General features: G+C 43.6%; 35 non-coding genes across 35 annotated transcripts; 17 read left to right on the top strand and 18 right to left on the bottom strand.

Annotated features, from left to right (window-relative positions):
- The first annotated feature begins 446 nt into the window (after positions 1-446).
- On the top strand, positions 447-518 carry trnap-agg. Its single transcript has one exon. It is a non-coding gene; the product is annotated as a tRNA-Pro (tRNA).
- A 286-nt stretch (positions 519-804) lies between these two features.
- On the bottom strand, positions 805-876 carry trnag-ucc. Its single transcript has one exon. It is a non-coding gene; the product is annotated as a tRNA-Gly (tRNA).
- Positions 877-1,637: 761 nt separating this feature from the next.
- trnap-agg lies at positions 1,638-1,709 on the top strand. Its single transcript has one exon. It is a non-coding gene; the product is annotated as a tRNA-Pro (tRNA).
- A 286-nt stretch (positions 1,710-1,995) lies between these two features.
- trnag-ucc lies at positions 1,996-2,067 on the bottom strand. The gene has a single exon. It is a non-coding gene; the product is annotated as a tRNA-Gly (tRNA).
- Positions 2,068-2,828: 761 nt separating this feature from the next.
- trnap-agg lies at positions 2,829-2,900 on the top strand. The gene has a single exon. It is a non-coding gene; the product is annotated as a tRNA-Pro (tRNA).
- Positions 2,901-3,186: 286 nt separating this feature from the next.
- Positions 3,187-3,258, bottom strand: trnag-ucc. The gene has a single exon. It is a non-coding gene; the product is annotated as a tRNA-Gly (tRNA).
- Positions 3,259-4,019: 761 nt separating this feature from the next.
- trnap-agg lies at positions 4,020-4,091 on the top strand. The gene has a single exon. It is a non-coding gene; the product is annotated as a tRNA-Pro (tRNA).
- Positions 4,092-4,377: 286 nt separating this feature from the next.
- trnag-ucc lies at positions 4,378-4,449 on the bottom strand. Its single transcript has one exon. It is a non-coding gene; the product is annotated as a tRNA-Gly (tRNA).
- Positions 4,450-5,210: 761 nt separating this feature from the next.
- trnap-agg lies at positions 5,211-5,282 on the top strand. The gene has a single exon. It is a non-coding gene; the product is annotated as a tRNA-Pro (tRNA).
- A 286-nt stretch (positions 5,283-5,568) lies between these two features.
- trnag-ucc lies at positions 5,569-5,640 on the bottom strand. Its single transcript has one exon. It is a non-coding gene; the product is annotated as a tRNA-Gly (tRNA).
- A 3,956-nt stretch (positions 5,641-9,596) lies between these two features.
- trnag-ucc lies at positions 9,597-9,668 on the top strand. The gene has a single exon. It is a non-coding gene; the product is annotated as a tRNA-Gly (tRNA).
- A 286-nt stretch (positions 9,669-9,954) lies between these two features.
- Positions 9,955-10,026, bottom strand: trnap-agg. Its single transcript has one exon. It is a non-coding gene; the product is annotated as a tRNA-Pro (tRNA).
- A 761-nt stretch (positions 10,027-10,787) lies between these two features.
- On the top strand, positions 10,788-10,859 carry trnag-ucc. The gene has a single exon. It is a non-coding gene; the product is annotated as a tRNA-Gly (tRNA).
- A 287-nt stretch (positions 10,860-11,146) lies between these two features.
- Positions 11,147-11,218, bottom strand: trnap-agg. Its single transcript has one exon. It is a non-coding gene; the product is annotated as a tRNA-Pro (tRNA).
- Positions 11,219-11,979: 761 nt separating this feature from the next.
- On the top strand, positions 11,980-12,051 carry trnag-ucc. Its single transcript has one exon. It is a non-coding gene; the product is annotated as a tRNA-Gly (tRNA).
- Positions 12,052-12,337: 286 nt separating this feature from the next.
- On the bottom strand, positions 12,338-12,409 carry trnap-agg. The gene has a single exon. It is a non-coding gene; the product is annotated as a tRNA-Pro (tRNA).
- A 761-nt stretch (positions 12,410-13,170) lies between these two features.
- Positions 13,171-13,242, top strand: trnag-ucc. Its single transcript has one exon. It is a non-coding gene; the product is annotated as a tRNA-Gly (tRNA).
- A 287-nt stretch (positions 13,243-13,529) lies between these two features.
- trnap-agg lies at positions 13,530-13,601 on the bottom strand. Its single transcript has one exon. It is a non-coding gene; the product is annotated as a tRNA-Pro (tRNA).
- Positions 13,602-14,362: 761 nt separating this feature from the next.
- On the top strand, positions 14,363-14,434 carry trnag-ucc. The gene has a single exon. It is a non-coding gene; the product is annotated as a tRNA-Gly (tRNA).
- Positions 14,435-14,720: 286 nt separating this feature from the next.
- On the bottom strand, positions 14,721-14,792 carry trnap-agg. Its single transcript has one exon. It is a non-coding gene; the product is annotated as a tRNA-Pro (tRNA).
- A 761-nt stretch (positions 14,793-15,553) lies between these two features.
- Positions 15,554-15,625, top strand: trnag-ucc. Its single transcript has one exon. It is a non-coding gene; the product is annotated as a tRNA-Gly (tRNA).
- A 286-nt stretch (positions 15,626-15,911) lies between these two features.
- trnap-agg lies at positions 15,912-15,983 on the bottom strand. The gene has a single exon. It is a non-coding gene; the product is annotated as a tRNA-Pro (tRNA).
- Positions 15,984-16,744: 761 nt separating this feature from the next.
- On the top strand, positions 16,745-16,816 carry trnag-ucc. Its single transcript has one exon. It is a non-coding gene; the product is annotated as a tRNA-Gly (tRNA).
- A 286-nt stretch (positions 16,817-17,102) lies between these two features.
- On the bottom strand, positions 17,103-17,174 carry trnap-agg. Its single transcript has one exon. It is a non-coding gene; the product is annotated as a tRNA-Pro (tRNA).
- Positions 17,175-17,935: 761 nt separating this feature from the next.
- On the top strand, positions 17,936-18,007 carry trnag-ucc. The gene has a single exon. It is a non-coding gene; the product is annotated as a tRNA-Gly (tRNA).
- Positions 18,008-18,293: 286 nt separating this feature from the next.
- Positions 18,294-18,365, bottom strand: trnap-agg. Its single transcript has one exon. It is a non-coding gene; the product is annotated as a tRNA-Pro (tRNA).
- Positions 18,366-19,669: 1,304 nt separating this feature from the next.
- On the bottom strand, positions 19,670-19,741 carry trnap-agg. Its single transcript has one exon. It is a non-coding gene; the product is annotated as a tRNA-Pro (tRNA).
- Positions 19,742-20,501: 760 nt separating this feature from the next.
- trnag-ucc lies at positions 20,502-20,573 on the top strand. Its single transcript has one exon. It is a non-coding gene; the product is annotated as a tRNA-Gly (tRNA).
- A 287-nt stretch (positions 20,574-20,860) lies between these two features.
- Positions 20,861-20,932, bottom strand: trnap-agg. The gene has a single exon. It is a non-coding gene; the product is annotated as a tRNA-Pro (tRNA).
- Positions 20,933-21,693: 761 nt separating this feature from the next.
- On the top strand, positions 21,694-21,765 carry trnag-ucc. The gene has a single exon. It is a non-coding gene; the product is annotated as a tRNA-Gly (tRNA).
- Positions 21,766-22,051: 286 nt separating this feature from the next.
- Positions 22,052-22,123, bottom strand: trnap-agg. Its single transcript has one exon. It is a non-coding gene; the product is annotated as a tRNA-Pro (tRNA).
- Positions 22,124-22,885: 762 nt separating this feature from the next.
- Positions 22,886-22,957, top strand: trnag-ucc. The gene has a single exon. It is a non-coding gene; the product is annotated as a tRNA-Gly (tRNA).
- A 286-nt stretch (positions 22,958-23,243) lies between these two features.
- Positions 23,244-23,315, bottom strand: trnap-agg. Its single transcript has one exon. It is a non-coding gene; the product is annotated as a tRNA-Pro (tRNA).
- Positions 23,316-24,076: 761 nt separating this feature from the next.
- On the top strand, positions 24,077-24,148 carry trnag-ucc. Its single transcript has one exon. It is a non-coding gene; the product is annotated as a tRNA-Gly (tRNA).
- Positions 24,149-24,435: 287 nt separating this feature from the next.
- On the bottom strand, positions 24,436-24,507 carry trnap-agg. The gene has a single exon. It is a non-coding gene; the product is annotated as a tRNA-Pro (tRNA).
- Between the last annotated feature and the right edge of the window lie 756 nt (positions 24,508-25,263).

The following is a 25,263-nucleotide window of genomic DNA, read 5'->3' on the forward strand; positions in this document are numbered from 1 at the left end:
GAGTCCCCTGACACTTGTGGGGGACGTAGAGGAAAAGTGAGAATACCACTGTGTTCGTGAGGGTCTCCCCTTTCCAGAGAGTGGTCATACGAATTTGTAGGTCAAACGGTTCGGAAGCTACAGCTGTTTTTGTGAGAAGACCGATTATAGGTATGTCTCATGGTTTGACAAAAACCGCTCTAGGTCCACCATCTTTCACTGCAGATGCGAAGGTGTATCATAAGCAGTTATGGAGAATTTAGACGGATACGATGCGTCTCAACGTTTCTAGTTGAAATCGAATCGATTTTAATGGGTATTTTTTACATTCATTTACGTTGATTCACGCTCACAAGTATAGCACAAACACTCACATGAGGTTCTATCTTTCCAAGCACCGTGGACACGTCAATTGATATCCTCACTGTCATTGCTGCAGAAAGCAAAAAAAAAACACTTTGGTATAAGGCTCGTTGGTCTAGGGGTATGATTCTCGCTTAGGGTGCGAGAGGTCCCGGGTTCAAATCCCGGATGAGCCCTTTTGCAGATGCTTTAACAATCTCAGACAGGCAGATCTCGGGCCACTGGTCGGTGCGCCAACTGCCACCTCTTGGGCGCAGGACGAGGTGGCTGAATGGTTTAGGCGATGGACTACAAATCTATTGTGATATGCACTAGATGGTTCAATGTCGCACAAGATTTATTCATTTAGAAAACCTGCAGAATGTTGGCGCAAATCTGACTTCCACCAACAAGGATATTTATTCAACTGTCATACACTTGAAATGACATCCAGCCCCTAAAATTAATGAATTCCTCATGCTCTGCATTGGCCGGGAATCGAACCCGGGTCAACTGCTTGGAAGGCAGCTATGCTCACCACTATACCACCAATGCTATGTGCAGTTCATTAGAAACATGGAGACATCGATTCATATCTTGACCGTAATTTTGCTGGAAAGTGAAAATTCTTTGACCAATCGGATCGTTGGTATAGGTGTATGATTATGGCTTAGGTTGCGAGTGGTCCCTGGTTAAAAAATCTATCATTTTAATCGGTACCGGGTACCTTCAGATTAGTCCCGTGACACTTGTGGGGAACGTAGGGCAAAGCGGAGAACATTGTGACAAGTGGGATCACATTAGTTTGTAGCCCAAAGGTTTTGGATTCTACAAACAGAAGTTGGCACATAGATGGTTCCGACTTCAGACGAGTCCCCTGACACTTGTGGGGGACGTAGAGGAAAAGTGAGAATACCACTGTGTTCGTGAGGGTCTCCCCTTTCCAGAGAGTGGTCATACGAATTTGTAGGTCAAACGGTTCGGAAGCTACAGCTGTTTTTGTGAGAAGACCGATTATAGGTATGTCTCATGGTTTGACAAAAACCGCTCTAGGTCCACCATCTTTCACTGCAGATGCGAAGGTGTATCATAAGCAGTTATGGAGAATTTAGACGGATACGATGCGTCTCAACGTTTCTAGTTGAAATCGAATCGATTTTAATGGGTATTTTTTACATTCATTTACGTTGATTCACGCTCACAAGTATAGCACAAACACTCACATGAGGTTCTATCTTTCCAAGCACCGTGGACACGTCAATTGATATCCTCACTGTCATTGCTGCAGAAAGCAAAAAAAAAACACTTTGGTATAAGGCTCGTTGGTCTAGGGGTATGATTCTCGCTTAGGGTGCGAGAGGTCCCGGGTTCAAATCCCGGATGAGCCCTTTTGCAGATGCTTTAACAATCTCAGACAGGCAGATCTCGGGCCACTGGTCGGTGCGCCAACTGCCACCTCTTGGGCGCAGGACGAGGTGGCTGAATGGTTTAGGCGATGGACTACAAATCTATTGTGATATGCACTAGATGGTTCAATGTCGCACAAGATTTATTCATTTAGAAAACCTGCAGAATGTTGGCGCAAATCTGACTTCCACCAACAAGGATATTTATTCAACTGTCATACACTTGAAATGACATCCAGCCCCTAAAATTAATGAATTCCTCATGCTCTGCATTGGCCGGGAATCGAACCCGGGTCAACTGCTTGGAAGGCAGCTATGCTCACCACTATACCACCAATGCTATGTGCAGTTCATTAGAAACATGGAGACATCGATTCATATCTTGACCGTAATTTTGCTGGAAAGTGAAAATTCTTTGACCAATCGGATCGTTGGTATAGGTGTATGATTATGGCTTAGGTTGCGAGTGGTCCCTGGTTAAAAAATCTATCATTTTAATCGGTACCGGGTACCTTCAGATTAGTCCCGTGACACTTGTGGGGAACGTAGGGCAAAGCGGAGAACATTGTGACAAGTGGGATCACATTAGTTTGTAGCCCAAAGGTTTTGGATTCTACAAACAGAAGTTGGCACATAGATGGTTCCGACTTCAGACGAGTCCCCTGACACTTGTGGGGGACGTAGAGGAAAAGTGAGAATACCACTGTGTTCGTGAGGGTCTCCCCTTTCCAGAGAGTGGTCATACGAATTTGTAGGTCAAACGGTTCGGAAGCTACAGCTGTTTTTGTGAGAAGACCGATTATAGGTATGTCTCATGGTTTGACAAAAACCGCTCTAGGTCCACCATCTTTCACTGCAGATGCGAAGGTGTATCATAAGCAGTTATGGAGAATTTAGACGGATACGATGCGTCTCAACGTTTCTAGTTGAAATCGAATCGATTTTAATGGGTATTTTTTACATTCATTTACGTTGATTCACGCTCACAAGTATAGCACAAACACTCACATGAGGTTCTATCTTTCCAAGCACCGTGGACACGTCAATTGATATCCTCACTGTCATTGCTGCAGAAAGCAAAAAAAAAACACTTTGGTATAAGGCTCGTTGGTCTAGGGGTATGATTCTCGCTTAGGGTGCGAGAGGTCCCGGGTTCAAATCCCGGATGAGCCCTTTTGCAGATGCTTTAACAATCTCAGACAGGCAGATCTCGGGCCACTGGTCGGTGCGCCAACTGCCACCTCTTGGGCGCAGGACGAGGTGGCTGAATGGTTTAGGCGATGGACTACAAATCTATTGTGATATGCACTAGATGGTTCAATGTCGCACAAGATTTATTCATTTAGAAAACCTGCAGAATGTTGGCGCAAATCTGACTTCCACCAACAAGGATATTTATTCAACTGTCATACACTTGAAATGACATCCAGCCCCTAAAATTAATGAATTCCTCATGCTCTGCATTGGCCGGGAATCGAACCCGGGTCAACTGCTTGGAAGGCAGCTATGCTCACCACTATACCACCAATGCTATGTGCAGTTCATTAGAAACATGGAGACATCGATTCATATCTTGACCGTAATTTTGCTGGAAAGTGAAAATTCTTTGACCAATCGGATCGTTGGTATAGGTGTATGATTATGGCTTAGGTTGCGAGTGGTCCCTGGTTAAAAAATCTATCATTTTAATCGGTACCGGGTACCTTCAGATTAGTCCCGTGACACTTGTGGGGAACGTAGGGCAAAGCGGAGAACATTGTGACAAGTGGGATCACATTAGTTTGTAGCCCAAAGGTTTTGGATTCTACAAACAGAAGTTGGCACATAGATGGTTCCGACTTCAGACGAGTCCCCTGACACTTGTGGGGGACGTAGAGGAAAAGTGAGAATACCACTGTGTTCGTGAGGGTCTCCCCTTTCCAGAGAGTGGTCATACGAATTTGTAGGTCAAACGGTTCGGAAGCTACAGCTGTTTTTGTGAGAAGACCGATTATAGGTATGTCTCATGGTTTGACAAAAACCGCTCTAGGTCCACCATCTTTCACTGCAGATGCGAAGGTGTATCATAAGCAGTTATGGAGAATTTAGACGGATACGATGCGTCTCAACGTTTCTAGTTGAAATCGAATCGATTTTAATGGGTATTTTTTACATTCATTTACGTTGATTCACGCTCACAAGTATAGCACAAACACTCACATGAGGTTCTATCTTTCCAAGCACCGTGGACACGTCAATTGATATCCTCACTGTCATTGCTGCAGAAAGCAAAAAAAAAACACTTTGGTATAAGGCTCGTTGGTCTAGGGGTATGATTCTCGCTTAGGGTGCGAGAGGTCCCGGGTTCAAATCCCGGATGAGCCCTTTTGCAGATGCTTTAACAATCTCAGACAGGCAGATCTCGGGCCACTGGTCGGTGCGCCAACTGCCACCTCTTGGGCGCAGGACGAGGTGGCTGAATGGTTTAGGCGATGGACTACAAATCTATTGTGATATGCACTAGATGGTTCAATGTCGCACAAGATTTATTCATTTAGAAAACCTGCAGAATGTTGGCGCAAATCTGACTTCCACCAACAAGGATATTTATTCAACTGTCATACACTTGAAATGACATCCAGCCCCTAAAATTAATGAATTCCTCATGCTCTGCATTGGCCGGGAATCGAACCCGGGTCAACTGCTTGGAAGGCAGCTATGCTCACCACTATACCACCAATGCTATGTGCAGTTCATTAGAAACATGGAGACATCGATTCATATCTTGACCGTAATTTTGCTGGAAAGTGAAAATTCTTTGACCAATCGGATCGTTGGTATAGGTGTATGATTATGGCTTAGGTTGCGAGTGGTCCCTGGTTAAAAAATCTATCATTTTAATCGGTACCGGGTACCTTCAGATTAGTCCCGTGACACTTGTGGGGAACGTAGGGCAAAGCGGAGAACATTGTGACAAGTGGGATCACATTAGTTTGTAGCCCAAAGGTTTTGGATTCTACAAACAGAAGTTGGCACATAGATGGTTCCGACTTCAGACGAGTCCCCTGACACTTGTGGGGGACGTAGAGGAAAAGTGAGAATACCACTGTGTTCGTGAGGGTCTCCCCTTTCCAGAGAGTGGTCATACGAATTTGTAGGTCAAACGGTTCGGAAGCTACAGCTGTTTTTGTGAGAAGACCGATTATAGGTATGTCTCATGGTTTGACAAAAACCGCTCTAGGTCCACCATCTTTCACTGCAGATGCGAAGGTGTATCATAAGCAGTTATGGAGAATTTAGACGGATACGATGCGTCTCAACGTTTCTAGTTGAAATCGAATCGATTTTAATGGGTATTTTTTACATTCATTTACGTTGATTCACGCTCACAAGTATAGCACAAACACTCACATGAGGTTCTATCTTTCCAAGCACCGTGGACACGTCAATTGATATCCTCACTGTCATTGCTGCAGAAAGCAAAAAAAAAACACTTTGGTATAAGGCTCGTTGGTCTAGGGGTATGATTCTCGCTTAGGGTGCGAGAGGTCCCGGGTTCAAATCCCGGATGAGCCCTTTTGCAGATGCTTTAACAATCTCAGACAGGCAGATCTCGGGCCACTGGTCGGTGCGCCAACTGCCACCTCTTGGGCGCAGGACGAGGTGGCTGAATGGTTTAGGCGATGGACTACAAATCTATTGTGATATGCACTAGATGGTTCAATGTCGCACAAGATTTATTCATTTAGAAAACCTGCAGAATGTTGGCGCAAATCTGACTTCCACCAACAAGGATATTTATTCAACTGTCATACACTTGAAATGACATCCAGCCCCTAAAATTAATGAATTCCTCATGCTCTGCATTGGCCGGGAATCGAACCCGGGTCAACTGCTTGGAAGGCAGCTATGCTCACCACTATACCACCAATGCTATGTGCAGTTCATTAGAAACATGGAGACATCGATTCATATCTTGACCGTAATTTTGCTGGAAAGTGAAAATTCTTTGACCAATCGGATCGTTGGTATAGGTGTATGATTATGGCTTAGGTTGCGAGTGGTCCCTGGTTAAAAAATCTATCATTTTAACTTTTACCGAACCTCAACCCCGTATCCGGGATCACCCCCCACCCCCCACACACTGATTAGCATAGCTAGCATAGCTTCACAAGTAGATAGTAGCATCTAAATATCATTAAATCACAAGTCCAAGACACCAGATGAAAGATACAGATCTTGTGAATAAAGCCACCATTTCAGATTTTTAAAATGTTTTACAGGGAAGACAAAATATGTAAATCTATTAGCTAAACACGTTAGCAAAATACACCACTATTCTAACTCCATCAGTTTCTTACTCCTTCAGGTGCTATCACCAATTCGGCTCAACTAAGATATTGATAGCCAATAACCTATAAAAAAAACCATCAGATGACAGTCTGATAACATATTCATGGTATAGGATAGTTTTTGTTAGAAAAAAGTGCATATTTCAGGTAGAAATCACAGTTTACAATTGCACCGACCATCACAAATCGACTAGAATTACTAGATAGAGCAACGTGTATGACCAATTTACTCATCATAAAACATTTCATAAAAATAGACAAAGCATAGCAATGGAAAGACCCAGTTCTTGTGATTTCAGACCATATTTCAGATTTTCTAAGCGTTTTTCAGCGAAAACACAATAAATCGATAAGTTAGCATACTACATGTGCAAACGTTACCAGAGCATCGATTCCAGCCAAAGAGCGCTATAACGTCAACATCGCCAAAAGATATTAATTTTTTCACTAACCTTCTCAGAATTCTTCCGATGACACTCCTGTAACATCATTTTACAACATACATATACAGTTTGTTCGAAAAGGTGCATATTTAGCCATACAAAACCGTGGTTACACAATAAAAATACTAGGAAATCAAGCCTCAATATGTCTGACGTCATCTATCAGAGTGATCTAGTTTAATTGAAAGCTAATCATATACTTGACTAAAAAATACAGGGTTGACAGGAATCGAAAGACAAATTAGTTCTTAATGCAACCGCTGATTTACATTTGTAAAATTATCCTTACTTTTCAATACAGGGTTCGCCAAGTGAAGCTACACCAAACAAAATGGCGAAATATGCGTTTAAAATATTTCGACAGAACAACAATTTATCATATTAAATATTGCTTACTATGAGCTGTTCTTCCATCATATTCTTGGGCAATGTATCCTTTCTATGTTATAAACGTCTTTTGGTCGATAGATGTCCTCTGTCCTTCGAAATATCCACTAACGATCGAACGGGACCCCAAAAACGTGTCCAAAGTTTCAGAGTGCACAACAAAGAAATTCCTCAAAATCGCACTAAACGGATATAATTTCCTATAAAACGGTTTAAATTAACTACCTTATGATGTTTCTAAGTCCTATATCGAATTAAATTACAGACGGATACATTTCAAGTTGATAACCGAGCCTGTGAAAATGGCGTCCGGAGGTCCCTTCCTGCGTAAGGGCGAGCGTCGAAAGGGGGGCTACTCTCACTCCTTGGTCTTTTATAACCTCTGAGAGCTACGGAGAAGGCCCATTCCACTTCTCATTGGTTACTGACATCCAGGGGAAGGCGGGTGCAGTTCGTGTCGTTCCATAGGATAGACAGAGACCTTAAAAACTGATCTGAAACCAGAGCTTCGCTCTCAGACCTTTCACTGTCTGTCATGGATTTCGCTGTAGAAAGAGTTCTGGGTCACCCACAGACATCATTCCAACTTTGTATGAAACTAGAAAGTGTTTTCTTTCCAATAGAATTAATAATATGCATATTGTACGAGCAAGAATTGAGTACTAGGCAGTTTAATTTGGAGACGACAAAATGCTAATTCGGAACAGCACCCCCTGTAGTCGCAAGAAGTTAACTTCTTGCGACTACAGGGGGTGCTGTTCCGATTAGCATTTTGTCGTCTCCAAATTAAACTGCCTAGTACTCAATTCTTGCTCGTACAATATGCATATTATTAATTCTATTGGAAAGAAAACACTTTCTAGTTTCATACAAAGTTGGAATGATGTCTGTGGGTGACCCAGAACTCTTTCTACAGCGAAATCCATGACAGACAGTGAAAGGTCTGAGAGCGAAGCTCTGGTTTCAGATCAGTTTTTAAGGTCTCTGTCTATCCTATGGAACGACACGAACTGCACCCGCCTTCCCCTGGATGTCAGTAACCAATGAGAAGTGGAATGGGCCTTCTCCGTAGCTCTCAGAGGTTATAAAAGACCAAGGAGTGAGAGTAGCCCCCCTTTCGACGCTCGCCCTTACGCAGGAAGGGACCTCCGGACGCCATTTTCACAGGCTCGGTTATCAACTTGAAATGTATCCGTCTGTAATTTAATTCGATATAGGACTTAGAAACATCATAAGGTAGTTAATTTAAACCGTTTTATAGGAAATTATATCCGTTTAGTGCGATTTTGAGGAATTTCTTTGTTGTGCACTCTGAAACTTTGGACACGTTTTGGGGTCCCGTTCGATCGTTAGTGGATATTTCGAAGGACAGAGGACATCTATCGACCAAAAGACGTTTATAACATAGAAAGGATACATTGCCCAAGAATATGATGGAAGAACAGCTCATAGTAAGCAATATTTAATATGATAAATTGTTGTTCTGTCGAAATATTTTAAACGCATATTTCGCCATTTTGTTTGGTGTAGCTTCACTTGGCGAACCCTGTATTGAAAAGTAAGGATAATTTTACAAATGTAAATCAGCGGTTGCATTAAGAACTAATTTGTCTTTCGATTCCTGTCAACCCTGTATTTTTTAGTCAAGTATATGATTAGCTTTCAATTAAACTAGATCACTCTGATAGATGACGTCAGACATATTGAGGCTTGATTTCCTAGTATTTTTATTGTGTAACCACGGTTTTGTATGGCTAAATATGCACCTTTTCGAACAAACTGTATATGTATGTTGTAAAATGATGTTACAGGAGTGTCATCGGAAGAATTCTGAGAAGGTTAGTGAAAAAATTAATATCTTTTGGCGATGTTGACGTTATAGCGCTCTTTGGCTGGAATCGATGCTCTGGTAACGTTTGCACATGTAGTATGCTAACTTATCGATTTATTGTGTTTTCGCTGAAAAACGCTTAGAAAATCTGAAATATGGTCTGAAATCACAAGAACTGGGTCTTTCCATTGCTATGCTTTGTCTATTTTTATGAAATGTTTTATGATGAGTAAATTGGTCATACACGTTGCTCTATCTAGTAATTCTAGTCGATTTGTGATGGTCGGTGCAATTGTAAACTGTGATTTCTACCTGAAATATGCACTTTTTTCTAACAAAAACTATCCTATACCATGAATATGTTATCAGACTGTCATCTGATGGTTTTTTTTATAGGTTATTGGCTATCAATATCTTAGTTGAGCCGAATTGGTGATAGCACCTGAAGGAGTAAGAAACTGATGGAGTTAGAATAGTGGTGTATTTTGCTAACGTGTTTAGCTAATAGATTTACATATTTTGTCTTCCCTGTAAAACATTTTAAAAATCTGAAATGGTGGCTTTATTCACAAGATCTGTATCTTTCATCTGGTGTCTTGGACTTGTGATTTAATGATATTTAGATGCTACTATCTACTTGTGAAGCTATGCTAGCTATGCTAATCAGTGTGTGGGGGGTGGGGGGTGATCCCGGATACGGGGTTGAGGTTCGGTAAAAGTTAAAATGATAGATTTTTTAACCAGGGACCACTCGCAACCTAAGCCATAATCATACACCTATACCAACGATCCGATTGGTCAAAGAATTTTCACTTTCCAGCAAAATTACGGTCAAGATATGAATCGATGTCTCCATGTTTCTAATGAACTGCACATAGCATTGGTGGTATAGTGGTGAGCATAGCTGCCTTCCAAGCAGTTGACCCGGGTTCGATTCCCGGCCAATGCAGAGCATGAGGAATTCATTAATTTTAGGGGCTGGATGTCATTTCAAGTGTATGACAGTTGAATAAATATCCTTGTTGGTGGAAGTCAGATTTGCGCCAACATTCTGCAGGTTTTCTAAATGAATAAATCTTGTGCGACATTGAACCATCTAGTGCATATCACAATAGATTTGTAGTCCATCGCCTAAACCATTCAGCCACCTCGTCCTGCGCCCAAGAGGTGGCAGTTGGCGCACCGACCAGTGGCCCGAGATCTGCCTGTCTGAGATTGTTAAAGCATCTGCAAAAGGGCTCATCCGGGATTTGAACCCGGGACCTCTCGCACCCTAAGCGAGAATCATACCCCTAGACCAACGAGCCTTATACCAAAGTGTTTTTTTTTTGCTTTCTGCAGCAATGACAGTGAGGATATCAATTGACGTGTCCACGGTGCTTGGAAAGATAGAACCTCATGTGAGTGTTTGTGCTATACTTGTGAGCGTGAATCAACGTAAATGAATGTAAAAAATACCCATTAAAATCGATTCGATTTCAACTAGAAACGTTGAGACGCATCGTATCCGTCTAAATTCTCCATAACTGCTTATGATACACCTTCGCATCTGCAGTGAAAGATGGTGGACCTAGAGCGGTTTTTGTCAAACCATGAGACATACCTATAATCGGTCTTCTCACAAAAACAGCTGTAGCTTCCGAACCGTTTGACCTACAAATTCGTATGACCACTCTCTGGAAAGGGGAGACCCTCACGAACACAGTGGTATTCTCACTTTTCCTCTACGTCCCCCACAAGTGTCAGGGGACTCGTCTGAAGTCGGAACCATCTATGTGCCAACTTCTGTTTGTAGAATCCAAAACCTTTGGGCTACAAACTAATGTGATCCCACTTGTCACAATGTTCTCCGCTTTGCCCTACGTTCCCCACAAGTGTCACGGGACTAATCTGAAGGTAACCGGTACCGATTAAAATGATAGATTTTTTAACCAGGGACCACTCGCAACCTAAGCCATAATCATACACCTATACCAACGATCCGATTGGTCAAAGAATTTTCACTTTCCAGCAAAATTACGGTCAAGATATGAATCGATGTCTCCATGTTTCTAATGAACTGCACATAGCATTGGTGGTATAGTGGTGAGCATAGCTGCCTTCCAAGCAGTTGACCCGGGTTCGATTCCCGGCCAATGCAGAGCATGAGGAATTCATTAATTTTAGGGGCTGGATGTCATTTCAAGTGTATGACAGTTGAATAAATATCCTTGTTGGTGGAAGTCAGATTTGCGCCAACATTCTGCAGGTTTTCTAAATGAATAAATCTTGTGCGACATTGAACCATCTAGTGCATATCACAATAGATTTGTAGTCCATCGCCTAAACCATTCAGCCACCTCGTCCTGCGCCCAAGAGGTGGCAGTTGGCGCACCGACCAGTGGCCCGAGATCTGCCTGTCTGAGATTGTTAAAGGCATCTGCAAAAGGGCTCATCCGGGATTTGAACCCGGGACCTCTCGCACCCTAAGCGAGAATCATACCCCTAGACCAACGAGCCTTATACCAAAGTGTTTTTTTTTTGCTTTCTGCAGCAATGACAGTGAGGATATCAATTGACGTGTCCACGGTGCTTGGAAAGATAGAACCTCATGTGAGTGTTTGTGCTATACTTGTGAGCGTGAATCAACGTAAATGAATGTAAAAAATACCCATTAAAATCGATTCGATTTCAACTAGAAACGTTGAGACGCATCGTATCCGTCTAAATTCTCCATAACTGCTTATGATACACCTTCGCATCTGCAGTGAAAGATGGTGGACCTAGAGCGGTTTTTGTCAAACCATGAGACATACCTATAATCGGTCTTCTCACAAAAACAGCTGTAGCTTCCGAACCGTTTGACCTACAAATTCGTATGACCACTCTCTGGAAAGGGGAGACCCTCACGAACACAGTGGTATTCTCACTTTTCCTCTACGTCCCCCACAAGTGTCAGGGGACTCGTCTGAAGTCGGAACCATCTATGTGCCAACTTCTGTTTGTAGAATCCAAAACCTTTGGGCTACAAACTAATGTGATCCCACTTGTCACAATGTTCTCCGCTTTGCCCTACGTTCCCCACAAGTGTCACGGGACTAATCTGAAGGTAACCGGTACCGATTAAAATGATAGATTTTTTAACCAGGGACCACTCGCAACCTAAGCCATAATCATACACCTATACCAACGATCCGATTGGTCAAAGAATTTTCACTTTCCAGCAAAATTACGGTCAAGATATGAATCGATGTCTCCATGTTTCTAATGAACTGCACATAGCATTGGTGGTATAGTGGTGAGCATAGCTGCCTTCCAAGCAGTTGACCCGGGTTCGATTCCCGGCCAATGCAGAGCATGAGGAATTCATTAATTTTAGGGGCTGGATGTCATTTCAAGTGTATGACAGTTGAATAAATATCCTTGTTGGTGGAAGTCAGATTTGCGCCAACATTCTGCAGGTTTTCTAAATGAATAAATCTTGTGCGACATTGAACCATCTAGTGCATATCACAATAGATTTGTAGTCCATCGCCTAAACCATTCAGCCACCTCGTCCTGCGCCCAAGAGGTGGCAGTTGGCGCACCGACCAGTGGCCCGAGATCTGCCTGTCTGAGATTGTTAAAGCATCTGCAAAAGGGCTCATCCGGGATTTGAACCCGGGACCTCTCGCACCCTAAGCGAGAATCATACCCCTAGACCAACGAGCCTTATACCAAAGTGTTTTTTTTTTGCTTTCTGCAGCAATGACAGTGAGGATATCAATTGACGTGTCCACGGTGCTTGGAAAGATAGAACCTCATGTGAGTGTTTGTGCTATACTTGTGAGCGTGAATCAACGTAAATGAATGTAAAAAATACCCATTAAAATCGATTCGATTTCAACTAGAAACGTTGAGACGCATCGTATCCGTCTAAATTCTCCATAACTGCTTATGATACACCTTCGCATCTGCAGTGAAAGATGGTGGACCTAGAGCGGTTTTTGTCAAACCATGAGACATACCTATAATCGGTCTTCTCACAAAAACAGCTGTAGCTTCCGAACCGTTTGACCTACAAATTCGTATGACCACTCTCTGGAAAGGGGAGACCCTCACGAACACAGTGGTATTCTCACTTTTCCTCTACGTCCCCCACAAGTGTCAGGGGACTCGTCTGAAGTCGGAACCATCTATGTGCCAACTTCTGTTTGTAGAATCCAAAACCTTTGGGCTACAAACTAATGTGATCCCACTTGTCACAATGTTCTCCGCTTTGCCCTACGTTCCCCACAAGTGTCACGGGACTAATCTGAAGGTACCCGGTACCGATTAAAATGATAGATTTTTTAACCAGGGACCACTCGCAACCTAAGCCATAATCATACACCTATACCAACGATCCGATTGGTCAAAGAATTTTCACTTTCCAGCAAAATTACGGTCAAGATATGAATCGATGTCTCCATGTTTCTAATGAACTGCACATAGCATTGGTGGTATAGTGGTGAGCATAGCTGCCTTCCAAGCAGTTGACCCGGGTTCGATTCCCGGCCAATGCAGAGCATGAGGAATTCATTAATTTTAGGGGCTGGATGTCATTTCAAGTGTATGACAGTTGAATAAATATCCTTGTTGGTGGAAGTCAGATTTGCGCCAACATTCTGCAGGTTTTCTAAATGAATAAATCTTGTGCGACATTGAACCATCTAGTGCATATCACAATAGATTTGTAGTCCATCGCCTAAACCATTCAGCCACCTCGTCCTGCGCCCAAGAGGTGGCAGTTGGCGCACCGACCAGTGGCCCGAGATCTGCCTGTCTGAGATTGTTAAAGGCATCTGCAAAAGGGCTCATCCGGGATTTGAACCCGGGACCTCTCGCACCCTAAGCGAGAATCATACCCCTAGACCAACGAGCCTTATACCAAAGTGTTTTTTTTTTGCTTTCTGCAGCAATGACAGTGAGGATATCAATTGACGTGTCCACGGTGCTTGGAAAGATAGAACCTCATGTGAGTGTTTGTGCTATACTTGTGAGCGTGAATCAACGTAAATGAATGTAAAAAATACCCATTAAAATCGATTCGATTTCAACTAGAAACGTTGAGACGCATCGTATCCGTCTAAATTCTCCATAACTGCTTATGATACACCTTCGCATCTGCAGTGAAAGATGGTGGACCTAGAGCGGTTTTTGTCAAACCATGAGACATACCTATAATCGGTCTTCTCACAAAAACAGCTGTAGCTTCCGAACCGTTTGACCTACAAATTCGTATGACCACTCTCTGGAAAGGGGAGACCCTCACGAACACAGTGGTATTCTCACTTTTCCTCTACGTCCCCCACAAGTGTCAGGGGACTCGTCTGAAGTCGGAACCATCTATGTGCCAACTTCTGTTTGTAGAATCCAAAACCTTTGGGCTACAAACTAATGTGATCCCACTTGTCACAATGTTCTCCGCTTTGCCCTACGTTCCCCACAAGTGTCACGGGACTAATCTGAAGGTACCCGGTACCGATTAAAATGATAGATTTTTTAACCAGGGACCACTCGCAACCTAAGCCATAATCATACACCTATACCAACGATCCGATTGGTCAAAGAATTTTCACTTTCCAGCAAAATTACGGTCAAGATATGAATCGATGTCTCCATGTTTCTAATGAACTGCACATAGCATTGGTGGTATAGTGGTGAGCATAGCTGCCTTCCAAGCAGTTGACCCGGGTTCGATTCCCGGCCAATGCAGAGCATGAGGAATTCATTAATTTTAGGGGCTGGATGTCATTTCAAGTGTATGACAGTTGAATAAATATCCTTGTTGGTGGAAGTCAGATTTGCGCCAACATTCTGCAGGTTTTCTAAATGAATAAATCTTGTGCGACATTGAACCATCTAGTGCATATCACAATAGATTTGTAGTCCATCGCCTAAACCATTCAGCCACCTCGTCCTGCGCCCAAGAGGTGGCAGTTGGCGCACCGACCAGTGGCCCGAGATCTGCCTGTCTGAGATTGTTAAAGCATCTGCAAAAGGGCTCATCCGGGATTTGAACCCGGGACCTCTCGCACCCTAAGCGAGAATCATACCCCTAGACCAACGAGCCTTATACCAAAGTGTTTTTTTTTTGCTTTCTGCAGCAATGACAGTGAGGATATCAATTGACGTGTCCACGGTGCTTGGAAAGATAGAACCTCATGTGAGTGTTTGTGCTATACTTGTGAGCGTGAATCAACGTAAATGAATGTAAAAAATACCCATTAAAATCGATTCGATTTCAACTAGAAACGTTGAGACGCATCGTATCCGTCTAAATTCTCCATAACTGCTTATGATACACCTTCGCATCTGCAGTGAAAGATGGTGGACCTAGAGCGGTTTTTGTCAAACCATGAGACATACCTATAATCGGTCTTCTCACAAAAACAGCTGTAGCTTCCGAACCGTTTGACCTACAAATTCGTATGACCACTCTCTGGAAAGGGGAGACCCTCACGAACACAGTGGTATTCTCACTTTTCCTCTACGTCCCCCACAAGTGTCAGGGGACTCGTCTGAAGTCGGAACCATCTATGTGCCAACTTCTGTTTGTAGAATCCAAAACCTTTGGGCTACAAACTAATGTGATCCCACTTGTCACAATGTTCTCCGCTTTGCCCTACGTTCCCCACAAGTGTCACGGGACTAATCTGAAGGTACCCGGTACCGATTAAAATGATAGATTTTTTAACCAGGGACCACTCGCAACCTAAGCCATAATCATACACCTATACCAACGATCCGATTGGTCAAAGAATTTTCACTTTCCAGCAAAATTACGGTCAAGATATGAATCGATGTCTCCATGTTTCTAATGAACTGCACATAGCATTGGTGGTATAGTGGTGAGCATAGCTGCCTTCCAAGCAGTTGACCCGGGTTCGATTCCCGGCCAATGCAGAGCATGAGGAATTCATTAATTTTAGGGGCTGGATGTCATTTCAAGTGTATGACAGTTGAATAAATATCCTTGTTGGTGGAAGTCAGATTTGCGCCAACATTCTGCAGGTTTTCTAAATGAATAAATCTTGTGCGACATTGAACCATCTAGTGCATATCACAATAGATTTGTAGTCCATCGCCTAAACCATTCAGCCACCTCGTCCTGCGCCCAAGAGGTGGCAGTTGGCGCACCGACCAGTGGCCCGAGATCTGCCTGTCTGAGATTGTTAAAGCATCTGCAAAAGGGCTCATCCGGGATTTGAACCCGGGACCTCTCGCACCCTAAGCGAGAATCATACCCCTAGACCAACGAGCCTTATACCAAAGTGTTTTTTTTTTGCTTTCTGCAGCAATGACAGTGAGGATATCAATTGACGTGTCCACGGTGCTTGGAAAGATAGAACCTCATGTGAGTGTTTGTGCTATACTTGTGAGCGTGAATCAACGTAAATGAATGTAAAAAATACCCATTAAAATCGATTCGATTTCAACTAGAAACGTTGAGACGCATCGTATCCGTCTAAATTCTCCATAACTGCTTATGATACACCTTCGCATCTGCAGTGAAAGATGGTGGACCTAGAGCGGTTTTTGTCAAACCATGAGACATACCTATAATCGGTCTTCTCACAAAAACAGCTGTAGCTTCCGAACCGTTTGACCTACAAATTCGTATGACCACTCTCTGGAAAGGGGAGACCCTCACGAACACAGTGGTATTCTCACTTTTCCTCTACGTCCCCCACAAGTGTCAGGGGACTCGTCTGAAGTCGGAACCATCTATGTGCCAACTTCTGTTTGTAGAATCCAAAACCTTTGGGCTACAAACTAATGTGATCCCACTTGTCACAATGTTCTCCGCTTTGCCCTACGTTCCCCACAAGTGTCACGGGACTAATCTGAAGGTAACCGGTACCGATTAAAATGATAGATTTTTTAACCAGGGACCACTCGCAACCTAAGCCATAATCATACACCTATACCAACGATCCGATTGGTCAAAGAATTTTCACTTTCCAGCAAAATTACGGTCAAGATATGAATCGATGTCTCCATGTTTCTAATGAACTGCACATAGCATTGGTGGTATAGTGGTGAGCATAGCTGCCTTCCAAGCAGTTGACCCGGGTTCGATTCCCGGCCAATGCAGAGCATGAGGAATTCATTAATTTTAGGGGCTGGATGTCATTTCAAGTGTATGACAGTTGAATAAATATCCTTGTTGGTGGAAGTCAGATTTGCGCCAACATTCTGCAGGTTTTCTAAATGAATAAATCTTGTGCGACATTGAACCATCTAGTGCATATCACAATAGATTTGTAGTCCATCGCCTAAACCATTCAGCCACCTCGTCCTGCGCCCAAGAGGTGGCAGTTGGCGCACCGACCAGTGGCCCGAGATCTGCCTGTCTGAGATTGTTAAAGCATCTGCAAAAGGGCTCATCCGGGATTTGAACCCGGGACCTCTCGCACCCTAAGCGAGAATCATACCCCTAGACCAACGAGCCTTATACCAAAGTGTTTTTTTTTTGCTTTCTGCAGCAATGACAGTGAGGATATCAATTGACGTGTCCACGGTGCTTGGAAAGATAGAACCTCATGTGAGTGTTTGTGCTATACTTGTGAGCGTGAATCAACGTAAATGAATGTAAAAAATACCCATTAAAATCGATTCGATTTCAACTAGAAACGTTGAGACGCATCGTATCCGTCTAAATTCTCCATAACTGCTTATGATACACCTTCGCATCTGCAGTGAAAGATGGTGGACCTAGAGCGGTTTTTGTCAAACCATGAGACATACCTATAATCGGTCTTCTCACAAAAACAGCTGTAGCTTCCGAACCGTTTGACCTACAAATTCGTATGACCACTCTCTGGAAAGGGGAGACCCTCACGAACACAGTGGTATTCTCACTTTTCCTCTACGTCCCCCACAAGTGTCAGGGGACTCGTCTGAAGTCGGAACCATCTATGTGCCAACTTCTGTTTGTAGAATCCAAAACCTTTGGGCTACAAACTAATGTGATCCCACTTGTCACAATGTTCTCCGCTTTGCCCTACGTTCCCCACAAGTGTCACGGGACTAATCTGAAGGTAACCGGTACCGATTAAAATGATAGATTTTTTAACCAGGGACCACTCGCAACCTAAGCCATAATCATACACCTATACCAACGATCCGATTGGTCAAAGAATTTTCACTTTCCAGCAAAATTACGGTCAAGATATGAATCGATGTCTCCATGTTTCTAATGAACTGCACATAGCATTGGTGGTATAGTGGTGAGCATAGCTGCCTTCCAAGCAGTTGACCCGGGTTCGATTCCCGGCCAATGCAGAGCATGAGGAATTCATTAATTTTAGGGGCTGGATGTCATTTCAAGTGTATGACAGTTGAATAAATATCCTTGTTGGTGGAAGTCAGATTTGCGCCAACATTCTGCAGGTTTTCTAAATGAATAAATCTTGTGCGACATTGAACCATCTAGTGCATATCACAATAGATTTGTAGTCCATCGCCTAAACCATTCAGCCACCTCGTCCTGCGCCCAAGAGGTGGCAGTTGGCGCACCGACCAGTGGCCCGAGATCTGCCTGTCTGAGATTGTTAAAGCATCTGCAAAAGGGCTCATCCGGGATTTGAACCCGGGACCTCTCGCACCCTAAGCGAGAATCATACCCCTAGACCAACGAGCCTTATACCAAAGTGTTTTTTTTTTGCTTTCTGCAGCAATGACAGTGAGGATATCAATTGACGTGTCCACGGTGCTTGGAAAGATAGAACCTCATGTGAGTGTTTGTGCTATACTTGTGAGCGTGAATCAACGTAAATGAATGTAAAAAATACCCATTAAAATCGATTCGATTTCAACTAGAAACGTTGAGACGCATCGTATCCGTCTAAATTCTCCATAACTGCTTATGATTACACCTTCGCATCTGCAGTGAAAGATGGTGGACCTAGAGCGGTTTTTGTCAAACCATGAGACATACCTATAATCGGTCTTCTCACAAAAACAGCTGTAGCTTCCGAACCGTTTGACCTACAAATTCGTATGACCACTCTCTGGAAAGGGGAGACCCTCACGAACACAGTGGTATTCTCACTTTTCCTCTACGTCCCCCACAAGTGTCAGGGGACTCGTCTGAAGTCGGAACCATCTATGTGCCAACTTCTGTTTGTAGAATCCAAAACCTTTGGGCTACAAACTAATGTGATCCCACTTGTCACAATGTTCTCCGCTTTGCCCTATGGAAAGGGGAGACCCTCACGAACACAGTGGTATTCTCACTTTTCCTCTACGTCCCCCACAAGTGTCAGGGGACTCGTCTGAAGTCGGAACCATCTATGTGCCAACTTCTGTTTGTAGAATCCAAAACCTTTGGGCTACAAACTAATGTGATCCCACTTGTCACAATGTTCTCCGCTTTGCCCTACGTTCCCCACAAGTGTCACGGGACTAATCTGAAGGTACCGGTACCGATTAAAATGATAGATTTTTTAACCAGGGACCACTCGCAACCTAAGCCATAATCATACACCTATACCAACGATCCGATTGGTCAAAGAATTTTCACTTTCCAGCAAAATTACGGTCAAGATATGAATCGATGTCTCCATGTTTCTAATGAGCTACACATAGCATTGGTGGTATAGTGGTGAGCATAGCTGCCTTCCAAACAGTTGACCAGGGTTCGATTCAAGTCCAATGCAGAGCATGAGGAATTCATTAATTTTAGGGGCTGGATGTCATTTCAAGTGTATGACAGTTGAATAAATATCCTTGTTGGTGGAAGTCAGATTTGCGCCAACATTCTGCAGGTTTTCTAAATGAATAAATCTTGTGCGACATTGAACCATCTAGTGCATATCACAATAGATTTGTAGTCCATCGCCTAAACCATTCAGCCACCTCGTCCTGCGCCCAAGAGGTGGCAGTTGGCGCACCGACCAGTGGCCCGAGATCTGCCTGTCTGAGATTGTTAAAGGATCTGCAAAAGGGCTCATCCGGGATTTGAACCCGGGACCTCTCGCACCCTAAGCGAGAATCATACCCCTAGACCAACGAGCCTTATACCAAAGTATTTTTTTTTGCTTTCTGCAGCAATGACAGTGAGGATATCGATTGACGTGTCCACGGTGCTTGGAAAGATAGAACCTCATGTGAGTGTTTGTGCTATACTTGTGAGCGTGAATCAACGTAAATGAATGTAAAAAATACCCATTAAAATCGATTCGATTTCAACTAGAAACGTTGAGACGCATCGTATCCGTCTAAATTCTCCATAACTGCTTATGTTACACCTTCGCATCTGCAGTGAAAGATGGTGGTCCTAGAGCGGTGTTTGTCAAACCATGAGACATACCTATAATCGGTCTTCTCACAAAAACAGCTGTAGCTTCCGAACCGTTTGACCTACAAATTCGTATGACCACTCTCTGGAAAGGGGAGACCCTCACGAACACAGTGGTATTCTCACTTTTCCTCTACGTCCCCCACAAGTGTCAGGGGACTCGTCTGAAGTCGGAACCATCTATGTGCCAACTTCTGTTTGTAGAATCCAAAACCTTTGGGCTACAAACTAATGTGATCCCACTTGTCACAATGTTCTCCGCTTTGCCCTACGTTCCCCACAAGTGTCACGGGACTAATCTGAAGGTACCCGGTACCGATTAAAATGATAGATTTTTTAACCAGGGACCACTCGCAACCTAAGCCATAATCATACACCTATACCAACGATCCGATTGGTCAAAGAATTTTCACTTTCCAGCAAAATTACGGTCAAGATATGAATCGATGTCTCCATGTTTCTAATGAACTGCACATAGCATTGGTGGTATAGTGGTGAGCATAGCTGCCTTCCAAGCAGTTGACCCGGGTTCGATTCCCGGCCAATGCAGAGCATGAGGAATTCATTAATTTTAGGGGCTGGATGTCATTTCAAGTGTATGACAGTTGAATAAATATCCTTGTTGGTGGAAGTCAGATTTGCGCCAACATTCTGCAGGTTTTCTAAATGAATAAATCTTGTGCGACATTGAACCATCTAGTGCATATCACAATAGATTTGTAGTCCATCGCCTAAACCATTCAGCCACCTCGTCCTGCGCCCAAGAGGTGGCAGTTGGCGCACCGACCAGTGGCCCGAGATCTGCCTGTCTGAGATTGTTAAAGGCATCTGCAAAAGGGCTCATCCGGGATTTGAACCCGGGACCTCTCGCACCCTAAGCGAGAATCATACCCCTAGACCAACGAGCCTTATACCAAAGTGTTTTTTTTTTGCTTTCTGCAGCAATGACAGTGAGGATATCAATTGACGTGTCCACGGTGCTTGGAAAGATAGAACCTCATGTGAGTGTTTGTGCTATACTTGTGAGCGTGAATCAACGTAAATGAATGTAAAAAATACCCATTAAAATCGATTCGATTTCAACTAGAAACGTTGAGACGCATCGTATCCGTCTAAATTCTCCATAACTGCTTATGATACACCTTCGCATCTGCAGTGAAAGATGGTGGACCTAGAGCGGTTTTTGTCAAACCATGAGACATACCTATAATCGGTCTTCTCACAAAAACAGCTGTAGCTTCCGAACCGTTTGACCTACAAATTCGTATGACCACTCTCTGGAAAGGGGAGACCCTCACGAACACAGTGGTATTCTCACTTTTCCTCTACGTCCCCCACAAGTGTCAGGGGACTCGTCTGAAGTCGGAACCATCTATGTGCCAACTTCTGTTTGTAGAATCCAAAACCTTTGGGCTACAAACTAATGTGATCCCACTTGTCACAATGTTCTCCGCTTTGCCCTACGTTCCCCACAAGTGTCACGGGACTAATCTGAAGGTAACCGGTACCGATTAAAATGATAGATTTTTTAACCAGGGACCACTCGCAACCTAAGCCATAATCATACACCTATACCAACGATCCGATTGGTCAAAGAATTTTCACTTTCCAGCAAAATTACGGTCAAGATATGAATCGATGTCTCCATGTTTCTAATGAACTGCACATAGCATTGGTGGTATAGTGGTGAGCATAGCTGCCTTCCAAGCAGTTGACCCGGGTTCGATTCCCGGCCAATGCAGAGCATGAGGAATTCATTAATTTTAGGGGCTGGATGTCATTTCAAGTGTATGACAGTTGAATAAATATCCTTGTTGGTGGAAGTCAGATTTGCGCCAACATTCTGCAGGTTTTCTAAATGAATAAATCTTGTGCGACATTGAACCATCTAGTGCATATCACAATAGATTTGTAGTCCATCGCCTAAACCATTCAGCCACCTCGTCCTGCGCCCAAGAGGTGGCAGTTGGCGCACCGACCAGTGGCCCGAGATCTGCCTGTCTGAGATTGTTAAAGCATCTGCAAAAGGGCTCATCCGGGATTTGAACCCGGGACCTCTCGCACCCTAAGCGAGAATCATACCCCTAGACCAACGAGCCTTATACCAAAGTGTTTTTTTTTTGCTTTCTGCAGCAATGACAGTGAGGATATCAATTGACGTGTCCACGGTGCTTGGAAAGATAGAACCTCATGTGAGTGTTTGTGCTATACTTGTGAGCGTGAATCAACGTAAATGAATGTAAAAAATACCCATTAAAATCGATTCGATTTCAACTAGAAACGTTGAGACGCATCGTATCCGTCTAAATTCTCCATAACTGCTTATGATTACACCTTCGCATCTGCAGTGAAAGATGGTGGACCTAGAGCGGTTTTTGTCAAACCATGAGACATACCTATAATCGGTCTTCTCACAAAAACAGCTGTAGCTTCCGAACCGTTTGACCTACAAATTCGTATGACCACTCTCTGGAAAGGGGAGACCCTCACGAACACAGTGGTATTCTCACTTTTCCTCTACGTCCCCCACAAGTGTCAGGGGACTCGTCTGAAGTCGGAACCATCTATGTGCCAACTTCTGTTTGTAGAATCCAAAACCTTTGGGCTACAAACTAATGTGATCCCACTTGTCACAATGTTCTCCGCTTTGCCCTACGTTCCCCACAAGTGTCACGGGACTAATCTGAAGGTACCCGGTACCGATTAAAATGATAGATTTTTTAACCAGGGACCACTCGCAACCTAAGCCATAATCATACACCTATACCAACGATCCGATTGGTCAAAGAATTTTCACTTTCCAGCAAAATTACGGTCAAGATATGAATCGATGTCTCCATGTTTCTAATGAACTGCACATAGCATTGGTGGTATAGTGGTGAGCATAGCTGCCTTCCAAGCAGTTGACCCGGGTTCGATTCCCGGCCAATGCAGAGCATGAGGAATTCATTAATTTTAGGGGCTGGATGTCATTTCAAGTGTATGACAGTTGAATAAATATCCTTGTTGGTGGAAGTCAGATTTGCGCCAACATTCTGCAGGTTTTCTAAATGAATAAATCTTGTGCGACATTGAACCATCTAGTGCATATCACAATAGATTTGTAGTCCATCGCCTAAACCATTCAGCCACCTCGTCCTGCGCCCAAGAGGTGGCAGTTGGCGCACCGACCAGTGGCCCGAGATCTGCCTGTCTGAGATTGTTAAAGCATCTGCAAAAGGGCTCATCCGGGATTTGAACCCGGGACCTCTCGCACCCTAAGCGAGAATCATACCCCTAGACCAACGAGCCTTATACCAAAGTGTTTTTTTTTTGCTTTCTGCAGCAATGACAGTGAGGATATCAATTGACGTGTCCACGGTGCTTGGAAAGATAGAACCTCATGTGAGTGTTTGTGCTATACTTGTGAGCGTGAATCAACGTAAATGAATGTAAAAAATACCCATTAAAATCGATTCGATTTCAACTAGAAACGTTGAGACGCATCGTATCCGTCTAAATTCTCCATAACTGCTTATGATACACCTTCGCATCTGCAGTGAAAGATGGTGGACCTAGAGCGGTTTTTGTCAAACCATGAGACATACCTATAATCGGTCTTCTCACAAAAACAGCTGTAGCTTCCGAACCGTTTGACCTACAAATTCGTATGACCACTCTCTGGAAAGGGGAGACCCTCACGAACACAGTGGTATTCTCACTTTTCCTCTACGTCCCCCACAAGTGTCAGGGGACTCGTCTGAAGTCGGAACCATCTATGTGCCAACTTCTGTTTGTAGAATCCAAAACCTTTGGGCTACAAACTAATGTGATCCCACTTGTCACAATGTTCTCCGCTTTGCCCTACGTTCCCCACAAGTGTCACGGGACTAATCTGAAGGTAACCGGTACCGATTAAAATGATAGATTTTTTAACCAGGGACCACTCGCAACCTAAGCCATAATCATACACCTATACCAACGATCCGATTGGTCAAAGAATTTTCACTTTCCAGCAAAATTACGGTCAAGATATGAATCGATGTCTCCATGTTTCTAATGAACTGCACATAGCATTGGTGGTATAGTGGTGAGCATAGCTGCCTTCCAAGCAGTTGACCCGGGTTCGATTCCCGGCCAATGCAGAGCATGAGGAATTCATTAATTTTAGGGGCTGGATGTCATTTCAAGTGTATGACAGTTGAATAAATATCCTTGTTGGTGGAAGTCAGATTTGCGCCAACATTCTGCAGGTTTTCTAAATGAATAAATCTTGTGCGACATTGAACCATCTAGTGCATATCACAATAGATTTGTAGTCCATCGCCTAAACCATTCAGCCACCTCGTCCTGCGCCCAAGAGGTGGCAGTTGGCGCACCGACCAGTGGCCCGAGATCTGCCTGTCTGAGATTGTTAAAGGCATCTGCAAAAGGGCTCATCCGGGATTTGAACCCGGGACCTCTCGCACCCTAAGCGAGAATCATACCCCTAGACCAACGAGCCTTATACCAAAGTGTTTTTTTTTTTGCTTTCTGCAGCAATGACAGTGAGGATATCGAATTGACGTGTCCACGGTGCTTGGAAAGATAGAACCTCATGTGAGTGTTTGTGCTATACTTGTGAGCGTGAATCAACGTAAATGAATGTAAAAAATACCCATTAAAATCGATTCGATTTTCAACTAGAAACGTTGAGACGCATCGTATCCGTCTAAATTCTCCATAACTGCTTATGATTACACCTTCGCATCTGCAGTGAAAGATGGTGGACCTAGAGCGGTTTTTGTCAAACCATGAGACATACCTATAATCGGTCTTCTCACAAAAACAGCTGTAGCTTCCGAACCGTTTGACCTACAAATTCGTATGACCACTCTCTGGAAAGGGGAGACCCTCACGAACACAGTGGTATTCTCACTTTTCCTCTACGTCCCCCACAAGTGTCAGGGGACTCGTCTGAAGTCGGAACCGTCTATGTGCCAACTTCTGTTTGTAGAATCCAAAACCTTTGGGCTACAAACTAATGTGATCCCACTTGTCACAATGTTCTCCGCTTTGCCCTACGTTCCCCACAAGTGTCACGGGACTAATCTGAAGGTAACCGGTACCGATTAAAATGATACATTTGGACATTTTCATCTTCCTTTCAGAACCGGAACGACGCTGTAGGTTTCTCATCATAACGCGCAACCCAAATGGCATTTTTTTGTGATAAAAGTAATATTTATCGAACAAAAAGACGATTTGTTTGTGTAACTGG

This window comes from Salvelinus namaycush, unplaced genomic scaffold (assembly GCF_016432855.1).
Source record: "Salvelinus namaycush isolate Seneca unplaced genomic scaffold, SaNama_1.0 Scaffold1061, whole genome shotgun sequence".
Classification (NCBI taxonomy): Eukaryota; Metazoa; Chordata; class Actinopteri; order Salmoniformes; family Salmonidae; genus Salvelinus; species Salvelinus namaycush.